Genomic DNA, 22,985 nt, shown 5'->3' with positions numbered 1-22,985 from the left:
TTTCAGCGGAATCTTCCCGAAAGATTGTCAGGAGGAGTCCCCGAAAGAATTCCTGGAGGAATTCTAGAAGGAAATACTTGAGGAATTCTTGTAGAAACTCCATGAGAGATCCCTAAATAATATCCTGGAGATATGCCTGATTATATTCCTAAGGTAATTTTTGGAGGAACTTTAACAAGATTCCCTGAAAGAACTCCTGTAAGAAATCTCTGATATAACTCCTGATGCATTCGTAAGTCCTTCTGGAAAAATCTCAGAAAGAATCCCAAGAGCGATCCCTTGAAGAACTCATGGATGAATTCCTAAATGAACTTCTCGAGGAATCCCCTAAGGTTATCTTGTAGGATTCTCAATGAACTTCCCATGTAACGGAACTAGCTGAATAACAGTTTCTTAAGTTTGTTTAAGAGTTGTTTGTTCCACTATTGTACAGCAAAAATGTTTGTTGGGTTCTAAAGGAATCCCTGAAGAAATTCAGGAGGAACCTCTGAAGAAACATCTTCATGAATCCCGGAAACTCCTGGAGGAATCTATGAAGAATCTCTTGGACTTATTTCTGTAAGAACTCCTGTATGAATGTCTAAAAGAACTTAATAAAATAGCCGTATTCGAATTTGTCAAGACTAGATAAGCCATTTCAAAGTTAAATTCTATCGCAGTCGAATCCAAAAATCGTTAATTGCTGTTCGACAGAACAACACTGGACGAAAAATCAGCAATATTTGAGTCCCTGAAGAAGGTACCAAATGTAACCGAAACGTCGGACAAGATATAATAATAGCTGTATTTGAAATATATCAAGACTGGAAAAGGCATTACAACGTAAAATTTCTAAAGGAACTTCAAAAGGAATCCCTGCAGGAACTCCTAGACTAATGTCTAAGACCTTCTTCCTGAAAGAACTTCTAACGGAACTCTTGATGGATCTCCAGGAGGCATCTATGAATCCTCCTGAAAGAATCACTGAAGGGACTTCTGAAAGATTACCCGAGTGAACTTCTGTTTAAATAACTTAAAGAACCTCTGAAGGAATTCCTAATGAACACCTGGAAGCATTCCTGAACCCTCCTGGAATTGTTGAGGAGATCCTTGAGGGAACTCCTGAAGAGGTCACCGAAGGAACTTCTGGAGCATTCCTTGAAAGAACTACTATACTGCATGAATCCTTGAAAATGCTCATGAATCTATGGAGGAACTTCTGTAGGAAGAAAAGAAAAAGAACTCCTGAAAAATTTCCATGAGGCATACCGAGAGGAATCCCTGAAGGAATTTCAGGAGGGATTGTTGAAAAAATTCCAGGAAAGATTTCCTGAAGGGACCCTTGATGGAACTCCTGGAGTGATTTCTGAAGAACACAGAACGCCAGGAGAAACCCATTGTTGGAATTCTAGAGGAATTCTTGGGAGATCTCCTAGAGGACTCTCTGAAGAAACTCCTGGACTTATTCCTGAAGAAACTCCTGTATGTAATCCTGAAGGAATTTCCGAAGAAATCCTTGGAGAAACTCTCTGACTAATCTCTGAAGGACCACCTATTGGATCCCCTGATGAATCTTCTGGATGAATCTCGGATGTATTTCTAGGAGGAATCCCAGAAACCTCCTGAAAAAAAATCTGATCGTACTCCTGTCGAGATCTTCCTGAGAGATCTTCTGAGAAAAAAAAAAAAGCATGTTAAAACTCCTAGAGGCATCCCTGAATCTCTGAAGGAACCACTGGAGACATTTTTGAAGAAACTCCTGAAGAGATCTCTAAAGGATTTTCTGTAGAATTCTTTGATTGGAATATTAGAGAAATCTTCGAAAGTTTTAGTATTTTATCTCAACTTAATGTAAACAAAATTTTGTTCGTGCACTGGTCATCGGCGTGAAAAATGAAAATCGGCGGCGTGACGAACATCGGCGTATGGCGCGCCGCCGATATCACGGTCGGCGTCGGCGTGGGGCAAAAAGTGTCGGCGGCGGCGGCGTGGCGCGGCGGCGCACAGGTCTAACTCCTATAGGAATTCCCGAGAAACTTCAGGAGGAATTTCCGGGGTATTTTTGGAAGGATTTCCGAGGGACACCTGGATGAATTTCCGGGTAACTCCAGGAAGAATTGCTGTGGCACTCCTGGTGAGATTTCCCGGATAAAAGATGTAGTTATTAACAAGAAAATTCTGGAGCAATTCAACCACAAATGGTACAGGAATTCTTGGCTAGATTCTAAAGAAAATCCCGTTACATTCACGGGGAAGTAAAGGAGGGATTTTTGGGAAATTCTTGGAGGAAAGATCTTAGAAATCTCGATGAGGAATTCCTGATGGAGGAATTCCCACAAATGCATTAAGGTTACGGAATGTTCACCAGATTTTTTGGAATGTCGCCAAAGCTTTTTCAAAATTATCTTCAACATTGTGCCCGTAAATGACTTTGAGTTCCGTATCTGCAAACCAGACTATCTCCGAAATCCTTTCGTGAGAAATCTGATTCCTGGAATCATTCATTTGCCCCGTAATTTCACCAAAACCTTCACCATATCGATAAAAATAAATATTTTCTGTATGTTTACGCGCAATATTATTGTTTTTTTTTGTTGCTACATTACTTGATCTTGAGCGTAGTCTGAACGTAGCATGTGGTTAAGGCTATGGATCGCCAATCCGGAGACGGTCGGTTTGATTCTCGTTCCAGTCAGGAAAATTTTCTCGACTCCCTGCGTCATTGTGCTTGCCTCACAATATACAAAATGCATGCAATGGCAAACAAAGATAGCCCTTCAATTAATAACTGTGGAAGAAGTGCTAAAAGAATACTAAGTTGAGAAGAGGTAGGCCAAGCCCCAGTGGGGACGTAGAGCCATAAAGGAGAAGAAGAAGAATAAGGAGAAGGGAGCAGCTTTGCTTAAAAATAGAACAAAAATCGATTTTAAATCGACATCCTTGTATGAAAAGTCGAAAACATTTCTGCTCTACTGTACTGTACTGTACTCTACTAAAAATAATCATCAGCTTACCGAGTTCAAAAATGCTGTAAACTAGTGTTATTTACAATAAATGAAATACCAATAATGGTTTGATTTTTTGACCCCTAGCTATCCCACAGTGCAACGTCGTCGTCGACGCCGATGATGACGCCCAGAATCGACAGCCGCCGCAGCCAAGAGCACGTTTCGGTGGCGTACCTACTTTCCTCAAGGGGGCGTGCCGGAGGTTGGTTGATTCCGTCGTCATCGTCGTCCACGTGCGGAAGCCTTTTTTCGGAGATGCTGGCCACCCGCTCGGTCTAAACCACGAGACTACGAGACAGTCAAAGAGGTACGTACGTGGCGGCGGCGACGGCGGCGACGCGACGCGCTTGTCCAAAGTGCTTTTCGCCTCTCGTTAAAAGTGAAGTTTATGGGAATTTGCCTCCATTTTACGACAGAATGCTTTTTCTATTAACTAAAGGTACTTTGGCTGGCTGGCTGGCGGGCTGCTTTTTGCGGGTGGAGTTCCGACTCCTGGCTGACAATGGTTTCGCTCGCTTGAAGTGTTCGTTCGCCCACGCCACACGTTCGGTGGTTTTGCGCCTTCAATCGCGATTCGGTTTCGAGTTGATTGTGCGGCTGAGGAAATTCTCTTTTATGGCTTCCGTATGGCTGATGTGCAGCTATAGGAGCCAGCGTGGTGAAACTTTGTGCGCGCTTGGTTTCAAACGGTGACATGGTTGGTACACTCATTGCACAATTATGGGTCACACACAATTATTAGTCACTTCCCACTTTAATAGATAAATACTAATTAATTGCAAGCTTTTGTTAGCTATTATTATTTTTCGCACATAAGTTGATTTGTTTTGTGTCACTATACGTATCGCACACGGGCTTATACATCAAAACATACATATTTTCAATATTTTTTTGTTCGGCGCAAAACTAGCTGTCAAAGTAACGCTTCGATTGTGAATATCGGACAGTGCGTGCGCTGCTTTCGTAAGCTCTGTAAAAGCGAGCTTCAGTGATTTTCATGTGCGAAATGGTATCGTCACCAGAACAAAGGTATAATTAACGTTCTAAATGTAGAAATTCATGTGACTGCAGCCAATTAAAGCTTATTTCTGGCAAAATTTAAGTGACTCATTATTGTGCCAAGGAACACCGAAAATCACACAATTATGGGTCACTTTTTGTGCAGCATAATATTGACAGTTCTGCGTACATGTGCATTGCATACTTTTAGGCGTTTATCGGTGGTTGTGTTGGAGATTTTGACCCAATTTTGAAAAATTGATTCCAAATCGTGAAAACACGCTTCGTTAAGAGGTTTGAGACCAGTTTTAGATTCTACTATAGTTGAATATATCGAGAATAAGTGATCATTCATTGAAAAAATAGACAAAACATTATTTTTGAGCCGATTTCTTTTAAGTGACCCATAATAGGCAACAAATTGACCCATAATTGTTACACAGCCAATTTTGACCCATTATTGTGGTTTTCATTATTCATCAACATTTTAGTAATTTTCACCGCCTAAAGTGAATTTTACAAGCAGATTTTTATTTGAAACAATAAAGAGGGGTTTCAATGATGAGAATATAAAATAAAAATGATGAAAGTGTTATTTTTGTATGAAAAACGATTCATATTATGAAATGGTTGTTCCTTGAGTGACCCATAATTGTGCAATGAGTGTACCTACATTTTAAAGGATCCTCGCACGTACTCGCAAAGTACCCCGGGGGCGGACAGGAGGAAGGACATCGTGTTCAACAACCAAATAACTGCCACTTTTTCCCGGTGCTAGCCATTGATGTTACAGCTGTTCCGGCACCCCGGAATCGTTTGCTGGTATTATTCATGTTTCTCGCCCACCCACTGACTGGCTACCATCATCATCTGTCGGATTCTAGGCGTGCTAAAGAGTATCCCATAAAAGGCGAAGTTAAACCGAGAGCCGCCTCATTCCACTGCACCTCTGACGGGGGCGACTGTGATGTAGTCGTTCCGGTTTTTGGTCTTCTGGTCGTTTTCGTTAGATGTCGTTAGAACGACGGCGCCCATACTGTGTAGAAAATAATGTGTTTTACAATTATTTTTTGTGGCATTACGTCTCAACTAGGACAGAACCGGGTTTTCAGCTTATTGTTCTGTGAATACTTCCATAGTTATTAACTTGAAGCTTTCTTGCGAATTGCGAATTGACGACTTCGTATTCATACATTGTTTGATTGATTGATCAAATGTAGGTAGAAGCACACTCTCGTTTTTGAGACGTCTTTATTTGGCAGCAGCCTTAACATTGAGCATTGCATAAACAACACAGTTATGGCAACTACTTTTCTAGGTCTTCAATGATGGTCGATTCGATCTCATCTCAGTGCAAATACCAGTTGGTGTGATCTTGCGTTAATTTTCCCCCGCTACCCAAGCAACAAACCAATAGTATGTCACAGAAGAGTCACGGCAGTGCAAGTTTTAGTTGCTTAGAAGTACATAAGTCACAGTGACTTCTGTGCAACCAAAACCTGCACTGCCGTGTCTCTTTTGTTATATGTTTGCTGCTTCTATATATATATGTTGCTCCTTGATGTCCCTTGATATTTGTGTGCATAAGACAGTGTACTGACTTGTGATTTATTGGTGACTGCAGAGTTGCTTTCTAGAATTCCTCCAGGAATTCCTTCTTCGCGGTTTTTAAGACTCTTCAAAAAATCTGAGGAATCATTGAAGATTCCTTAACAAGTTCCCTCTATAACTCTCTCAAAAATTTCTTCTGGGAGTGCTCCGGAACTCCTTCATGCATTCTTTCCAGGATTTCTTAAGTAATTTCATCTGAAGTTCCTCCAGAAGTTCCTCCTAAGATCCTCCCGAGTGTTCCCTCACGAGTATCTTCCATGGTTCCTAAAGGTTATCATCTGAGATTACACAGGTAGTTCCTTCTGGGATTCCGGGTTCCTCATATTCCAAAATTTTGCTGGGTTAAGAAAGGAATTCATTTTGGAATTCCTTCAGGAACTTCTTCCAAAATTCCAACAGGACATCCTTGCGCTATGCTTCCAAGAACCTCTTCTGGGATTCCTCCAGGAACTTCTTTCAGGTTTCTTTCGGCAGCTCCCTCCGGGATTCCTGCAGGAGCTACTTCTGGGATTTTTCCAGGATCTACTATCTATTATTCCTGTTCGGGTTTGTCACTGCGACCAGTTTTTAGATCTATTGTGACATTACCTGTATCCTTAGTGTAGTGCATGTCGCATTACTCAATTGCCATTGAGGGGCAATAAAGTATCGATTTTGATACAGTTTTTGTTTTGTTTTCTTAGAAAACAAAACAAGAGTACTGATATTGGCCATGCATCGGAAACCTAGCATCACCCTTGTTTTACTGCCAAATTCTCCCCAGCAGGAAGTTTAGGACCCGGGTTTTAACATTAGCAGCAATATCATTCCAATAATGGAACATGTGTTCAGTAATAAGGATTCTAGTATGTTCCTTGCGTACTAGCACTTTCCAGTCTTCGAAGAGTTAGTACATACATGGATCCCTAACCCAATTTGATTTCCTTTGCATTGAGTTTAGCCTCAGATGGTGAGGTTTTTAACTATATGCAAAATAAAGTTGGTAAACTCAGTTTTATTCAAAAACTGGAAGTCACCAAAACACCAGTAGTAGGACTAAATGCTATAACTCCTTGAATTACAAGAACACATATTCCAAAATTGAAAAATAGGACGACACTAGATTTCGGTTTGGTAGATCTATCACCGCAACGAAACCCAAAAAGGCGATCTACCCACGCTACGGGCTCCGTTAAAGATCGAGCATCTTTTAAACCCCCTCAACCATTCATCCCTCAGCACGGGTCGCCTGACACCTTGGATTGGGGTTACCTGTTTGGTGGACTTTTACCCCCGGAACAGGTGGTCCGTAGTGCTATTCTAAGCCGGCAGCTACACGGGCAATCTACTATCTAACTGACTCATAATTAAAAATCTCCTAAATTCCTCTAGGAGCATCGGAGCTTCGGGATTCTTCGGAGAACTCCTTTAGGGATTCACAAAACTTCTTCCGGGAATTTTCCTCACGCTTCTCCTGGTATTTTTCCTAGAATTCAGTCGAGAATCCTTAGTGAACTCCTTTCACAATTTTCCAGGAACTCCTTCCGGGATTTTTTCAGAAACTGCTAGCGGAATTCTTTAAGGAACTCAGGATTCCTTAATGAACTCTTTTTGGGATTCCTCCATGGTGTTTCTTCTGGAATTCCTTCAAGTCCTCTGGAAAATGGAAATTGCCTAGGAGTTTGTTACAGAGATCCTCCAGAAGTTTTTTGTGGAATTACTCAAACAGTTCCTAATAAAGTTCCTACAGGAGTTCCTAGATTAATTCTACCAGTCTTCTAAGAAATTTTCCCGTGAGTTCCTTCTGGGCTTCCTCTAATTATTTTTTCTGGGTTTCGATTTTTCAGGAATCCCAGGAAATCCCAGAAGAAATTTCTGAATGCATTTTAAAAGAAAATATAGGGAAAATTTTGGATCAAACTGCTAGAGAAACCCAGGAAGGAATCTCAGAAGGAATCCTGGAAGAATTCTAGAGGGAACTTCTTAAGGAGCTTCAAGATGAATCTCAGATGCATCGCTCTGATGAATTACTGAATGAACTCCTTACCTTGGGACAGGGCAAGTATGGTCATAAAGTATTTTTTAAACTCAATTACTAATTTCCTTTTCTCATTTTGTTTTATACTGTTTGGCGTCTCAGTAATGACATTCTCCTTATACTGGTATTTATTCTGCCGGAGATTAATCACAATCATTCGGTTTTTGTCAGCATTCTACTCATCAGCCATCTTCTGACACTCCTGATCAAACCGTTTCTAAGATACATTTGAGCAGTACCTATCAAATCAGCAAGATTTTTGTGACACTCGTCTTCAACTCCTTCTGCGAAGAAGAGCTGGATATCAAAACGTGAAGGTCACTGAATTATTGATGATTGATAACCGTACTGGAATTTTACTCACAATGAGATTGTGATCAGAGTCGACAATTCGTTCTCACATCAAGACACCAGAGAAGTGCCGGCCGTCCACCAGGATATTGGGTGCATCTAGTTGTGTGTCTAATGAACTGTACGTTATTTAATAAAAAAAATCAATAACCGAAAAAATGAGACAATGCTTCCAGTTTCGCCTTAAAACGACTCTGAAACTACAGTGGGAGTCACATGGGTGCTGTGAAGCCCCCTCTGAACACCATATGAAACCTTCAGACAAGTAACCATGGGGTCTCAGGAAACTCATGGGAAATCCCTCAGGGTTTTCTGGAAACCCTGGGGGTTTCTAGAGCTTCTGAGATCTCCAGGCACTCTCAGAAGCTGACAATTAATTGTTTGCCCCTTTCCGGTTATACCAGTTGGCCAGTATGTCTGAAAAACACGTAAAAACTTGAAGTAGGGTCTGGGACCATTTGGGCAGGAGTACCTATGTTGGACACTTGTTGCTATAATGCAGTCAATTTTGAACCGATTGACTTGAGACACTTTTGAGACACGATCAGATAGGCACAGTATCTAACCTTGCTTAAAAATTCAAGTAAATTGGTTTGAAATTGAATGAGTTATTGCAGCAAGTGTCCAAAATAGGTGCTCCTGCTCAAATGATTCCAGACCCTATTTGAAGGAAAAGTACGTTTACTTGACAAATCGAGATATAAATTTGAAAACCCAGTTTTTCACAACTTTATCCCTTCCTCGGCTCTTGTCAATCTCCCGCACTCTCTCGGCCTACGAACAGCATGTGTGAGCGTAATGTTTTTAGAATATTGATATTAAAGCTCGACTGACACATACTTCGTCACCGACCGACTGATCGGTGCATGCTCATGCTCAGTATGCGTTGAGTGCTCCATGCGGCAGAAGGCACCACCACCGACCATTTGAAAGTACATTGCCTTCAAATAGGGATGTGGAACCATCTCGGCAGGGTTCCTATTTTGGGCAATTTTCTGCTATAACCTAAACAATTTTGAAACAATTGACACAATTTTTGGAACGCGGTGAGATACGTATAGCAGAAGCTTTTCAGGCAGTTTCAGAGGGGTTCCTGGAGCGCTTCAGAGCGTTATAGGGATTTTAAATGGGTTTCAGGTGGTTGGATGTCTCAGAGGCGTTTCACGGGCTATCACGGGGCGCTAGTAGGTTCTCAGAGGTTCCCAAAGGCATTACAGCGGTTCCCAGGGAGTTTCAGGGAGTCACATGGGTTTTCAAGGGATTAGTTTTAAGTCTCATGAATGTTTAAGGATGTCTTATGGGGTTTCAGGAGTCCCCACGAGGTTTCTGGGAGTTCCTGAAGATCTCTGGGGGCTCCGGAAATCCCTGTAATTTTTTTTAAATATCCCTAAACGCCCTCAAACTCCGGGAAGGCTTTACAAAAACCTTGAAATCCCTGAAACTTCCATAAACAATATGAAATAAACTCTTAGAGCACTCGTAAAAGGTTATCGAAACGCCTTGAAATCGTTGTGGAAGCTTCATAAACGCCCCTGAAATGCCTTGAAACGACTCTGAAACCACTACAATGCTATTGAAACGTTCCTGAGATCTCCATAATTAATTTGAAATACCCCCTGGAACGCCTTTAAAAGCCTTTTGACCACAAAAGCACCTGATAATCCCTTGAAGCACTTATGAAATGCTAAAAAACCTCCCCAAAACCTCTCGGAACGTTATTTAAACATTCCAGGAGCCCTTATAAACTCTCTGAAATAACTCCGAATTGTATTGAAACGCATTTGAAACCTCTTTTAATGCTCTTTAAAGGCTCCTGACACCTCCCTAAATAGCATTTGAAGCTCCTCGAAACTTTCTTGAAACCCCTGAAATACTATTGATTCACCCCTGCAATCCCCGTAACCCAATTGAAACGTTCACGGAACACCCTTAAGAGGCTTCTAAAATCCCCAAAAACAACTCTTGAAACTCCTCTGAAGCTCCTTGAAACCCTTATTTTTAGCTCTCTGAAAACTTTCAGGAAATCCCAACAACATCTCAAATTCATGGGGGCAATATCTGTTCTTACGAACAAGACTCCGTCATTGAAACGCTTACTTAATTTATGCACAATTTTCCATCTTTTTATATCCTTTTTTGGGCCCTATACACAGATAAAAATAATGAGATTTATACGTCATGTAAACTTAATTTTTGTCATGTAAACTTACTGTTGATGGTTTACATGATATGTCATGTAAATTTGCGTTATATGTCATGTAAACACTCAGAGTCATGCTGAATTACATGACATATAATATAAGTTTACATGATATTTTATGACATTTACATGATATGTCATGTAAACTTCTGTGATATCCCACGCTCCAATAATGTGCATCATATGCAACACAATTTTACATTCTTTTTTCGATCTGTGTAGCCACAGCTGCAAGGGCGTGGTTCTTCAGCATTACCATGCTGAGGGTGATAGGTTCGATTCCCGGTCGGTCAATGAACTTTCCGTTAAGGAATTTTCCTGGATTCCCTTGGGCATAGAGTATATTCATGCCTGCCACAAGATTTACCTACCTTGATCAGCGCTGTTATTGGTCGTGAGCTTCCCATGACGATGAACTAGTAGGCGCTTTCATCGTCACAAGACAAAACGAGTTTTCACGCACTTCGTCATGTCATTTTGCAATGATCAATCGTCATGACGGAAACTTTCATATTGTTTTGAAATTAAAATTTTCACCTGATTCAAGCAAATTTAGGCTAGCCGTTGTATTTAACAGATAGAGAGGGGTGGTGGAGGTAAAATGGACAGGGTACAGTTTCATGGCTTTTATTGTTTTTTTAAAATGTTTCAACGATTGAAGCTTATACCTCAGCATGAATCATTATACTTTTGCTGATATTGAACATTAAAATCAAATAAACCTCTTCAAGATGACAAAAACTTTAAAAATCACATGAAAAATCGGAAATGATGTAAAATCTGCTTATAATTGCTAAGATTTTCTCGTGAGTTGTTTCAAAATCATTACAAGTTTTACACCCTAAACTAATAAAGTCGACGTAGAAGAATATATTTGACCGAAAAAAAAATTAAGTTTTGTAAAAAAAAAGTTTTGGAAATAATTTTAACAAAATCAGACGCTGGGGGTAAAATGGACACTCGCTTCAAATTTCACCAAAATTTCATATTTTTTTCCCAGACAAGCTAATGCATTCCCAGACAAGCTTTGAAGTACATTTGTGAGCGCACAATGCTTTTAGTGCAGCTTGACTATCTGAGAAAATACAAATACAGTTTCTTACCGATTTTGGCAACACCCGTTTTTGTCTACTCCCGATTTTGGCAACACCCGTTTTTGGCAACATTTCCTACCCGATTTTGGCAACACCCGTTTTTGGCAACAATTTCTTACCGATTTTGGCAACACCCGATTTTGGCAACATTTTTTTACCGATTTTGGCAACAAAAAATTTTGACCAAAAATTTTTACCGCAAAATCGTTTGTATTTGTAAATGTAGTGTTATTTTAGCCTTACTTTTCTTTAAAAAATCAAAATTCATTCAATTTTCCAAAATCGACAATTTTACCAATCATGACGTAATTTATGAACGTCACCTACAGGGATCGTTTTATAGCTTGTGAATAGTCCATATTTATAATATAAGCCAAATTGACGCATAAAAGTTGAAAATAATCTACAAAATTTTTTTACCGATTTTGGCAACACCCCAATTTGGCAACATAAAATTCACCTCGTGTTGCCAAAATCGGTAAGAAACTGTATTTGCATATCTGTATTTTCTCTCAAGGCAGATATTTGCGCATTTCAAAATAGCAAGAATCTCTGCTTGAAACACCGTAGGATAGTGTCCCATCGCCACTGAAATTTGTATTCCAGGGCCGTAGATTCCTGCTCCCGTTTTTATTCCAACTTTTGAGCCATCCGTATAGAATTTGATTGACCCTTGACGAACAGTGGGACCTCCGACTTCCCAATCTGCACGAGTTGTTTCGTGCAACTTGTAAGGAACATCATGGTTCTCCACAGGTTTCATCCAGTCTTTAATCATTTTCATTACTGGCCTATTTTGAAAGTATTGTGAAATGCTCAGGTGACCTACAAGATCACCTGGCATAAACTTTTCAACTCGTTCAAGTCTCAGCAATTCCTTTTCTGCTTCTAATTGCACGTACTCGTGCAAAGGTAGCAGATTGAGAATTGCATCTAAAGCTTTTGATGGTGTGTTTCGCATCGCTCCTGTAACAGCATTGGACGCAAGACGTTGAATTTTCGCGAGCTTTGATTGCGTGGTAGCCTCTTTTGTTTTCGGCCACCAAACAAACGAAGCATACGTCACTTTTGGGCGGATTATGGCAGTATAAATCCACATTATCATTTTTGGTTTCAAGCCCCACTTCCTGTCAATAGTTTTGGGGCATAACCAGAACGCACTTGTTGCCTTACCGATCACCGACTCAATTTGAGCAATCCAGTTCAGTTTAGCATCCAGTATCAAACCTAAGTCTTTGACTCGATCACTAGGATGAATTTGAATCCCTCCAAGCCGATAAGCTTTTAGGTTGATCTTCCTTCTCCTAGTGAAAAGGAAAATTACGACTTTTGACGGGTTGATGCTACGGCCCTCCTTAATACACCATGAATGTGTATAGTTTAGGGCCCTTTGCATTCTCTTCGAAACAGTTTCGTCATACTTTCCTCTCACTATTATGACTATATCGACTGCAAAGCCCACAACATCGAAACCTCTTTCCTTCAAGCTTCTTAGAAGATCGTCTACAACTAAGAACCACATTAGTGGTGAGAGGACTCCTCCTTGAGGGCAACCTTTCGTTGCCCTTACTGTTATTGAAGAACTTTCCAGCTCAGAGGTGATTTCTCTTTTTGCAAGCACTGATGGTAGGCTGTTCGAGCCCGTATGAAGTTGACCATCAATATTAACTTCTTTTCGCGATCAGCCTAGATAGCTGTGTAGTGTCGGTAGTGATTGTCTCAATTGGCTTTTTAAGCGATGTTGAGATAATTCCATATTCTGAATCTGCACGCCAAACTGAGTCGAAATCGAAATTTTCATGAATTTTGGAGCCCGGGAACCTATTTAAAAATCAATTTGAAGTTTGTATGGGAGCGATTTGTCGAATCATCCCTCGTCGAATTTTGTACTGGGCGGAGCTGTCAAGCAGTTGCCGAGCTGTCAAAAGGTGATTTGAATAAATCTTCTTGAAATTGATTTCAGGTATCAAAACGAAGTTCTAAAAATCTGAAAAAAATCATAGAGGCTTAGAAAAAGGTGCTCTTTCGTTTAAAAATATAAAATGATTGAATTTTTCTAAATTTTAAAACCCAATTGACTAAGAATAACACTACGGACCGCCTGTTCCGGTGGTAAGAATCCACCAACAGGTGACCCCTAATTAATGGTGTGATGCGGCTTCATGCTTACCGTGCCTAGGAATGAATGGCTAGGGGGGTCTAATAAAAACATAACCACAAACGGAGACTGTGGAGTACCAGGGCGCTCTCCACAGTATGTTGCCCTTACTGCGCTAACCGGAGCAATGGTGCAGTGGACCTTGTATTTCTCCGAGACAATCGGCTGCCCTTCTTTAGTCTCACTTGAGGCCAAATAAGGGCGGGATTATGAAGATGTTGTTAATTAGTTTAAATTTTCACCTCTATGGTTTCGCATTATGCAATTTACACAGTGTATTCTGTGTATCCTCGCCTTTGGTGTTTTCCAATCGATACCGATCTGGTTTTATTGCTGCTGTTCTTTGTTGTGCTCGCAATTCGAAGAGTTCAATCTAGCCTAGTTTGGGTAGTGGCTACGGTAAGGATAGCTCAGATCAATCTTCAGCATAAAAGAACAGCAACAACCAATCTTTGCAGACTTATGCAAAATGGCACAACCCAAGTGGCCTTGGTACAAGAACCTTACTTTCGTAAGGGAATTTTCTATATAGGAAACCTTGTGAACCCGGTGTTTGCTACATTCAGTAAACATGAAATGACAAAATCACGTGTCATGCCTCGAGCCTGTGTGCTTGTCAACAACGCAATAGTTGCTACACTAATTTATGAACTAACCACCAGAGATGTATGTGTTATCACAATTGATGTATCTGTTGGAAACCTCAACAGGAAATACGTCTATTGTTCGGTTTATTTACCGCATGATGAACCATCCCTTACGGATGCTTTCAAACAAGTCATAGCATACTGTACTTCAAAAGGCCTTCTGCTAATTGTTGGTAGTGATGCCAATGCTCACCATATCATCTGGGGCTGCTCAGATATTAACTTGAGAGGCTTCAGTTTGATGGAGTACTTAAGTAGTACAGATCTTGCATTACTTAATATAGGCAACCGCCCAACCTTCATGGTATCTGTTAGAGAGGAATGTTAGACATAAAACTTTGCTCTATTAGAATAAATCACGAGATGAACAATTGGCGTGTGTCAAATGAAGAATCTTTATCTGACCATCGCTACATCTTTTTTGAACATTTAAATGCTACTTCGCAAACATTGCGTTTCAGGAATCCTCGGTCAACAAACTGGGACCTTTTTACTGATTTGATTGCGGCCAAATTTCATAGATACTCACCATCCATTGACACTCCAAGTGATCTAGATGATGCCGTTGACACTACAACGACCTTCATCGGGATATTACTGTGAAGTTTATTCCGAAAGAGGGTCGTGCGTCGTATGAAGAAGCAAAGAGTTTCAGACCTATCTTCTGAAATGCTTAGAACGCATTGTGGATCATCACATCCGTAATGTTCATCTGGCCAACGTGCCTCTTTATGTGAACCAACCTGTCTACCAATCTGGTAAGTCCACTGTGACTCTTTTACACAAGGTTTTTTACGATATCGAGAAAGCATTCACTCAAAAGCAATCTTGTTTTGGTGTTTTCTTAGATATCGAGGGTGCCTATGACAATGTACCTTTCGATGCCACATTGGAAGCCGCACGGTGTCATGGTATGTCTCCAATGATTTCCAATTGGATTCATCAAATGCTCAAAAACCGATATCTTTTCTCGACATTGCGTCTAGCAGGGATTAGGAAATTGAGTATTTGTGGATGACCCCAAGGGTAAGTCTTATAACCGCTTGTAGCAGATACGCTGTTGAGGCAACTCAATAATAGCAGTTTTCCTACTTATGGTTTTGCCGACGACTACCTAACATTGTTAGTCGGTATGTGCTTCAGAACCCTTTTCGACCTGATGTAAAATGCTCTTCGGGTAGTTGAGGGTTGGTGTCGCCAATATGGCCTTTCGGTTAATCCGAGTGAAACGTCTATTGTTCATTTTACGGAAAGGCGAAACCGTAATGGCGTTCGACCTTTGCGTCTCTTTGATTCTGAAATCGATGTGACTGAACAGGTAAAGTACGTAGGAGTTATTCTTGATTTCAAGCTTTCCTGGACACCTCACATTGAGTTCAGAATCATGAAAGCTTGTATGGCCTTCGGGCAATGCCGGCGAACCTTTGGCATAACTTGGGGTCTAAAACCCAAGTACAACAAAAGGATATACACAACTGTTATTCGGCCAATATTAGCTTACGGATGTATTGTGTGGGGGCAAAAGGGCGAAGTGAGAACGATCCAATCTAAATTAGGCCATCTCTAAAGGATGTGCTAAATGGCGATGTCTGGAGCGTTCTCTTCAACCCCAACGGCAGCGCACGAAGTTCTCTTTGACGTTGCCCCACTACACAGTCATCTCAAACAAAAGGACCTTCTTGCACTTACCGTCTACGGGTACTCGGTCTACTAGAGGAACGCATCAACATCAACACACACCTCGTTGTTTCCACTTTTGATGGATTGGGACAAAATTGTCCTTGCTCCAAGGGATCTTGCAATTGCTTGTGATTTCCCATATAGGACATTTTCCACGAACTTCCCTTCCCGGGAAGAGTGGACATCTGGTAATCTGGAGAGAAATATTTCAGACGGCATCGTATGCTACACTGATGACTCCCTTCTCGAAAGTCGAGCAGGTGCTGGTGTATATTCTCGTGAGCTAAGGCTGTATCAGTCTTTCTCACTTGGTAGACACTGCGCCGTTTTTTTTCATATCAGTATGGGCCATCCTACTGTTCAGTGAACAGACGCTGTTTGAGCCGCACCTCTTTGGTGAACAGACCCTCGGGACGTACCTGCTCAATCTAGCCTAAAGTCAGAAGGACAACAGGGTCCAGGCTAAGCGCACAACTCTTAGCTGGCGGTCTTTTTCATCGATCAACCGGTGAAAGTATGAGGACCAGAGCACTCCTTCCAGTTAGTTGACTCACCATTTTGCAACCCATGTACATTTCCTACTTTTAATGGAAACACAAGTTTACAAAATAAAACGAAAGTCGTGAACTTCTGTCAACGACCAAAGTTTTTGAAGCACAATTTAGTGCTGATTTCGAAACCGACCTTCAAAAAATTTTAAGTAGAACAGTTTTTGAGTTTTAGCTTAATATCGAGATTTGCAACTTTTCAAAATATGTAATTTACTAAAATTCAAATATATTGCGTTTTGTTCAACCAATTTCCATTCTTTTTCCATAAATTGAAAGCTGAATCCAATACCATTCGATCATCTGAATACAGGTTTTGCGTCAGATTGATGAAATTCAAGATATTGGCGAGTTTTAGGGACGATCTTCTTAAATTTTAGCAAAATTTTCAAAATTTTTTTTGAAGAAATGTATTTTTTTCAATAAGAAAAAACAAACTTAAAAATTATCTCTCGACGTTTATTTGACATATCATATGTAGGCGACAGTAAAAATTTCAGCTCAATCGGAGCATTGATTACGAAGAACGAAATGTTTGAAGTGAGCGACTTTGCTTAAAAATAGAACAAAAATCGATTTCAAATCATCAACCTTGTATGGAAAGTCGAAAAAATTTCCGCTCTACTGTAATTTTTTTCTTTCGCGTTTTCGAAGTCAGGGCATGATTCTACACCAAAAATGTTCATCAGCTTACCGAGTTCAAAAATGCTGTAAACTAGTGAAATTAATCTACGAATTAGCAGGGGTTCTAATATGGTCATAATTTTATTCACTTGGTTAATCAACACACCCATGAAACTGTTTGCAGCATGAACCTCTTTCAACGTTGATGATGGTGGAATCGCCTGGGGCGAAAAGCCACGCTAATAAAAATAAATAATAATAATCTTACAACACTACTAGCTGCACCCATTGCAACTTGCTCTGCAAAGATCATCCTTATTCTCCACCATAATGACAGGTAGATATGAACATCCACTAAGTGCAATGGACCACAGGGCTTGAGCGAATCTCGTCTCGTTTGGTGGTGGTGCGATGATGCTTATGGGTGCTGCTATGCCAGCCCAGCACGAACCGGGAGTTAAATTTTACTCCGAGCGCGTTTAAATCGTTAACACTTCATAAAAACTCGAGCGCCGGCTAAACTTTGCTAGGAAACAGCACTTTGTGAAGGATCAGCTTCCTGCTGAACGACGGCGAAAAACCATCCAACCGTACGTTCCGTGGCTCGCTCTCTCTATGGTCCCGCCTATCCGTGTAACAGTGTAGATAACCGGTGAAGCGATGACGACGGTGCGAAGCGTGAGCCGGAACGACGACGAGCGAAAAATGGAGAATAATCACGTTCTGCGCGTCGATAATTGTTCGTCCTTTTTCCTATTCCACCGTGTTTTGTACTGGTCTGGCGGTACCGCTATGGGAACGTTTCAATTTTTATTCCCAGTTTTGCCGGCAAAAGTTAGGCGAGCCTGTGTCAGGAGAAAAACTGTCATAAAGTAAAACTTTACAGCTCGTGCGTGTCTGTCTATTCGGGAGGTATTTTCCGGGGAATCCAAATTGCATAGACTTTGTTCCGTGTGACAGGCTAAAGCTGTATTGTGTAAAAATGACCACTTTCAGTATAAAATACTTTTTGGCTTTTAAATCGAGTGTTGAGGATAGATAAATAGGCAATTTACAACTTGCAAAGTAAAAATATACGTACCAAGTATTCCATTGCCACACGTACAATTCAAGAAAGAATGTCTTTTGATCGTGAATCCTATCACAATAAATTCATCAGTTTTGTCTTGTCCAACATTTCTCCCTGAAGTCGCGTTTCAATTAATCTTCATACCAATGAATCCATAAAAAGCGATTATGCCTCTCCATTTTTTGTTCATAATTTGACAGCCGACCGAAAGAAAAACCCCCCCTCAAGGAAAGGGTTTAGGACGCATTTTAATTCATCACCCGGGAAAACAAATGACAGGCAGCCCACGCTCATTCATCTTGAGGAGCGCAAAATTTGTTCGTTCACGACGACGACGACGTCTGCCACCAATCCACCCGTTTGCGTTTGGTTGTTTTGGGACAGACGAAGAAAACTCGCGTGACAACGGCGGCGGCTCGTGGCGCCATTTAAATTCGCACAAAATAACTCCAACAGCAAATTGCTTTCCGTCGCAGCGCAACTGAATGTGGGGAGGAGCCGTACGATACGTGTTTCTAATTTGTTGACAGACGTCGTCGCAGCACCGATGGGAATGAGGTGTTTGAGTATGTCATTTCTTCAAAGAAGGAGGGGGTTGAAAAGCTGTGAAAATTTGTTTCTGCTAAGATATGAGTGTTGTATTCTTGCGGTCCATAAAGAGGACAACTTTAAGAGGAAAAAAGCGAGGGAGGAAACCCGGAGGAATTTCTGTCAGAATCCCGGAGGAACTCCTGTCGGAATCCTGGAGGAATTCCTGTCGGAATCCCGGAGGAATTCTTGTCGGAATCCCGGAGGAATTCCTGTCGGAATCCCGGAGGAATTCCTGTCGGAATCCCGGAGGAATTCCTGTCGGAATCCCGGAGGAATTCCTGTCGGAATCCCGGAGGAATTCCTGTCGGAATCCCGGAGGAATTCCTGTCGGAATCCCGGAGGAATTCCTGTCGGAATCCCGGAGGAATTCCTGTCGGAATCCCGGAGGAATTCCTGTCGGAATCCCGGAGGAATTCCTGTCGGAATCCCGGAGGAATTCCTGTCGGAATCCCGGAGGAATTCCTGTCGGAATCCCGGAGGAATTCCTGTCGGAATCCCGGAGGAATTCCTGTCGGAATCCCGGAGGAATTCCTGTCGGAATCCCGGAGGAATTCCTGTCGGAATCCCGGAGGAATTCCTGTCGGAATCCCGGAGGAATTCCTGTCGGAATCCCGGAGGAATTCCTGTCGGAATCCCGGAGGAATTCCTGTCGGAATCCCGGAGGAATTCCTGTCGGAATCCCGGAGGAATTCCTGTCGGAATCCCGGAGGAATTCCTGTCGGAATCCCGGAGGAATTCCTGTCGGAATCCCGGAGGAATTCCTGTCGGAATCCCGGAGGAATTCCTGTCGGAATCCCGGAGGAATTCCTGTCGGAATCCCGAAGGAATTCCTGTCGGAATCCCGGAGGAATTCCTGTCGGAATCCCGGAGGAATTCCTGTCGGAATCCCGGAGGAATTCCTGTCGGAATCCCGGAGGAATTCCTGTCGGAATCCCGGAGGAATTCCTGTCGGAATCCCGGAGGAATTCCTGTCGGAATCCCGGAACAATTCCTGTCGGAAGCCCGGAGGAATTTCCGACGGAATCCCGGAGGAATTCCCGACGGAATCCCGGAGGAATTCCCGACGGAATTCTGGAGGAATTGCCGACGGAATCCCGGAGGAATTCCCGACGGAATCCCGGAGGAATTCCCGACGGAATCCCGGAGGAATTCCCGACGGAATCCCGGAGGAATTCCCGACGGAATCCCGGAGGAATTCCCGACGGAATCCTGGAGGAATACCTCACGGAATACCGAAGAAATTCCTCACGGAACCCCAAGAGAATTCCTCACGGAACCCCAAGAGAACTCCTCACGGAATCCCGAAGGAATTCCTCACGGAATCCCGAAGGAATTCCACACGGAATCCCGAAGGAACTCCTCACGGAATCCCAAAGGAACTCCTCACGGAATCCCGAAGGAATTCCTCACTGAATCCCGAAGGAATTCCTCACGAAATCTCGAAGGAATTCCTCACGGAATCCCGAAGGAATTCCTTACGGAATCCCGAAGGAATTCTTCACGGAATCCCGAAGGAATTCCTCACGGAATCCCGAAGGAACTCCTCACGGATTTCCGCAGGAACTCCTCACGGAATCCCGAAGGAATTCCTCACGGAATCCCGAAGGAATTCCTCACGGAATCCCGAAGGAACTCCTCACGGAATCCCAAAGGAACTCCTCACGGAATCCCGAAGGAATTCCACACTGAATCCCGAAGGAATTCCTCACGGAATCTCGAAGGAATTCCTCACGGAATCCCGAAGGAATTCCTTACGGAATCCCGAAGGAATTCTTCACGGAATCCCGAAGGAATTCCTCACGGAATCCCGAAGGAACTCCTCACGGAATTCCGCAGGAACTCCGCACGGAATCCCGAAGGAATTCCTCACGGAATCCCGAAGGAATTCCTCACGGAATCCCGAAGGAATTCCTCACGGAATCCCGAAGGAATTCCTCACGGAATCCCGAAGGAATTCCTCACGGAATCCCGAAGGAATTCCTTACGGAATCCCGAAGGAATTCCTCACGGAATCCCGAAGGAATTCCTCACGGAATCCCGAAGGAATTCCTCACGGAATCCCGAAGGAATTCCTCACGGAATCCCGAAGGAATTCCTCACGGAATCCCGAAGGAATTCCTCACGGAATCCCGAAGGAATTCCTCAAGGAATCCCGAAGGAATTCCTCACGGAATCCCGAAGGAATTCCTCACGGAATCCCGAAGGAATTCCTCACGGAATCCCGAAGGAATTCCTCACGGAATCCCGAAGGAATTCCTCACGGAATCCCGAAGGAATTCCTCACGGAATCCCGAAGGAATTCCTCACGGAATCCCGAAGGAATTCCTCACGGAATCCCGAAGGAATTCCTCACGGAATCCCGAAGGAATTCTTCACGGAATCCCGAAGGAATTCCTCACGGAATCCCGAAGGAACTCCTCACGGAATACCGCATTAACTCCTCACGGAATCCCGAAGGAACTCCTCACGGAATCCCGAAGGAACTCCTCACGGAATCCCGAAGGAATTCCTCACGGAATCCCGAAGGAACTCCTTACGGAATCCCGAAGGAATTCCTCACGGAATCCCGAAGGAACTCCTCACGGAATCCCGAAGGAACTCCTCACGGAATCCCGAAGGAACTCCTCACGGAATCCCGAAGGAACTCCTCACGGAATCCCGAAGGAACTCCTCACGGAATCCCGAAGGAACTCCTCACGGAATCCCGAAGGAACTCCTCACGGAATCCCGAAGGAATTCCTCACGGAATCCCGAAGGAACTCCTCACGGAATCCCGAAGGAACTCCTCACGGAATCCCGAAGGAACTCCTCACGGAATCCCGAAGGAACTCCTCACGGAATCCCGAAGGAACTCCTCACGGAATCCCGAAGGAACTCCTCACGGAATCCCGAAGGAATTCCTCACGGAATCCCGAAGGAACTCCTCACGGAATCCCGAAGGAACTCCTCACGGAATCCCGAAGGAACTCCTCACAGAATCCCGAAGGAACTCCTCACGGAATCCCGAAGGAATTCCTCACGGAATCCCGAAGGAATTCCTCACGGAATCCCGAAGGAATTCCTCACGGAATCCCGAAGGAATTCCTCACGGAATCCCGAAGGAATTCCTCACGGAATCCCGAAGGAATTCCTCACGGAATCCCGAAGGAATTCCTCACGGAATCCCGAAGGAACTCCTCACGGAATCCCGAAGGAACTCCTCACGGAATCCCGAAGGAACTCCTCACAGAATCCCGAAGGAACTCCTCACGGAATCCCGAAGGAATTCCTCACGGAATCCCGAAGGAATTCCTCACGGAATCCCGAAGGAATTCCTCACGGAATCCCGAAGGAATTCCTCACGGAATCCCGAAGGAATTCCTCACGGAATCCCGAAGGAATTCCTCACGGAATCCCGAAGGAATTCCTCACGGAATCCCGAAGGAATTCCTCACGGAATCCCGAAGGAATTCCTCACGGAATCCCGAAGGAATTCCTCACGGAATCCCGAAGGAATTCCTCACGGAATCCCGAAGGAATTCCTCACGGAATCCCGAAGGAATTCCTCACGGAATCCCGAAGGAATTCCTCACGGAATCCCGAAGGAATTCCTCACGGAATCCCGAAGGAACTCCTCACGGAATCCCGAAGGAACTCCTCACGGAATCCCGAAGGAACTCCTCACGGAATCCCGAAGGAACTCCTCACGGAATCCCGAAGGAACTCCTCACGGAATCCCGAAGGAACTCCTCACAGAATCCCGAAGGAACTCCTCACGGAATCCCGAAGGAACTCCTCACGGAATCCCGAAGGAACTCCTCACGGAATCCCGAAGGAACTCCTCACGGAATACCGAAGGAACTCCTCACGGAATCCCGAAGGAACTCCTCACGGAATCCCGAAGGAATTCCTCACGGAATCCCGAAGGAACTCCTCACGGAATCCCGAAGGAACTCCTCACGGAATCCCGAAGGAACTCCTCACGGAATCCCGAAGGAACTCCTCACGGAATCCCGAAGGAATTCCTCACAGAATCCCGAAGGAACTCCTCACGGAATCCCGAAGGAACTCCTCACGGAATACCGAAGGAACTCCTCACGGAATCCCGAAGGAACTCCTCACGGAATACCGAAGGAACTCCTCACGGAATCCCGAAGGAACTCCTCACGGAATCCCGAAGGAACTCCTCACGGAATCCCGAAGGAACTCCTCACGGAATCCCGAAGGAATTCCTCACGGAATCCCGAAGGAATTCCTCACGGAATCCCGAAGGAATTCCTCACGGAATCCCGAAGGAATTCCTCACGGAATCCCGAAGGAATTCCTCACGGAATCCCGAAGGAATTCCTCACGGAATCCCGAAGAAATTCCTCACGGAATCCCGAAGAAATTCCTCACGGAATCCCGAAGGAATTCCTCACGGAATCCCG

The 22,985-nt window shown here is 43.3% G+C and overlaps 1 protein-coding gene across 1 annotated transcript in view; it reads right to left on the bottom strand.

The window, feature by feature from the left end:
• The window catches only part of LOC109622842 (5-hydroxytryptamine receptor-like), a 668,994-nt gene that overhangs the window by 223,260 nt on the left and 422,749 nt on the right, over window positions 1-22,985 (bottom strand). The gene's annotated exons all lie outside the window — the stretch shown is intronic.

Source organism: Aedes albopictus, chromosome 2, assembly GCF_035046485.1.
Source record: "Aedes albopictus strain Foshan chromosome 2, AalbF5, whole genome shotgun sequence".
NCBI classification, from domain to species: Eukaryota; Metazoa; Arthropoda; class Insecta; order Diptera; family Culicidae; genus Aedes; species Aedes albopictus.
This window is presented reverse-complemented; position numbering and strand designations above follow the sequence as displayed.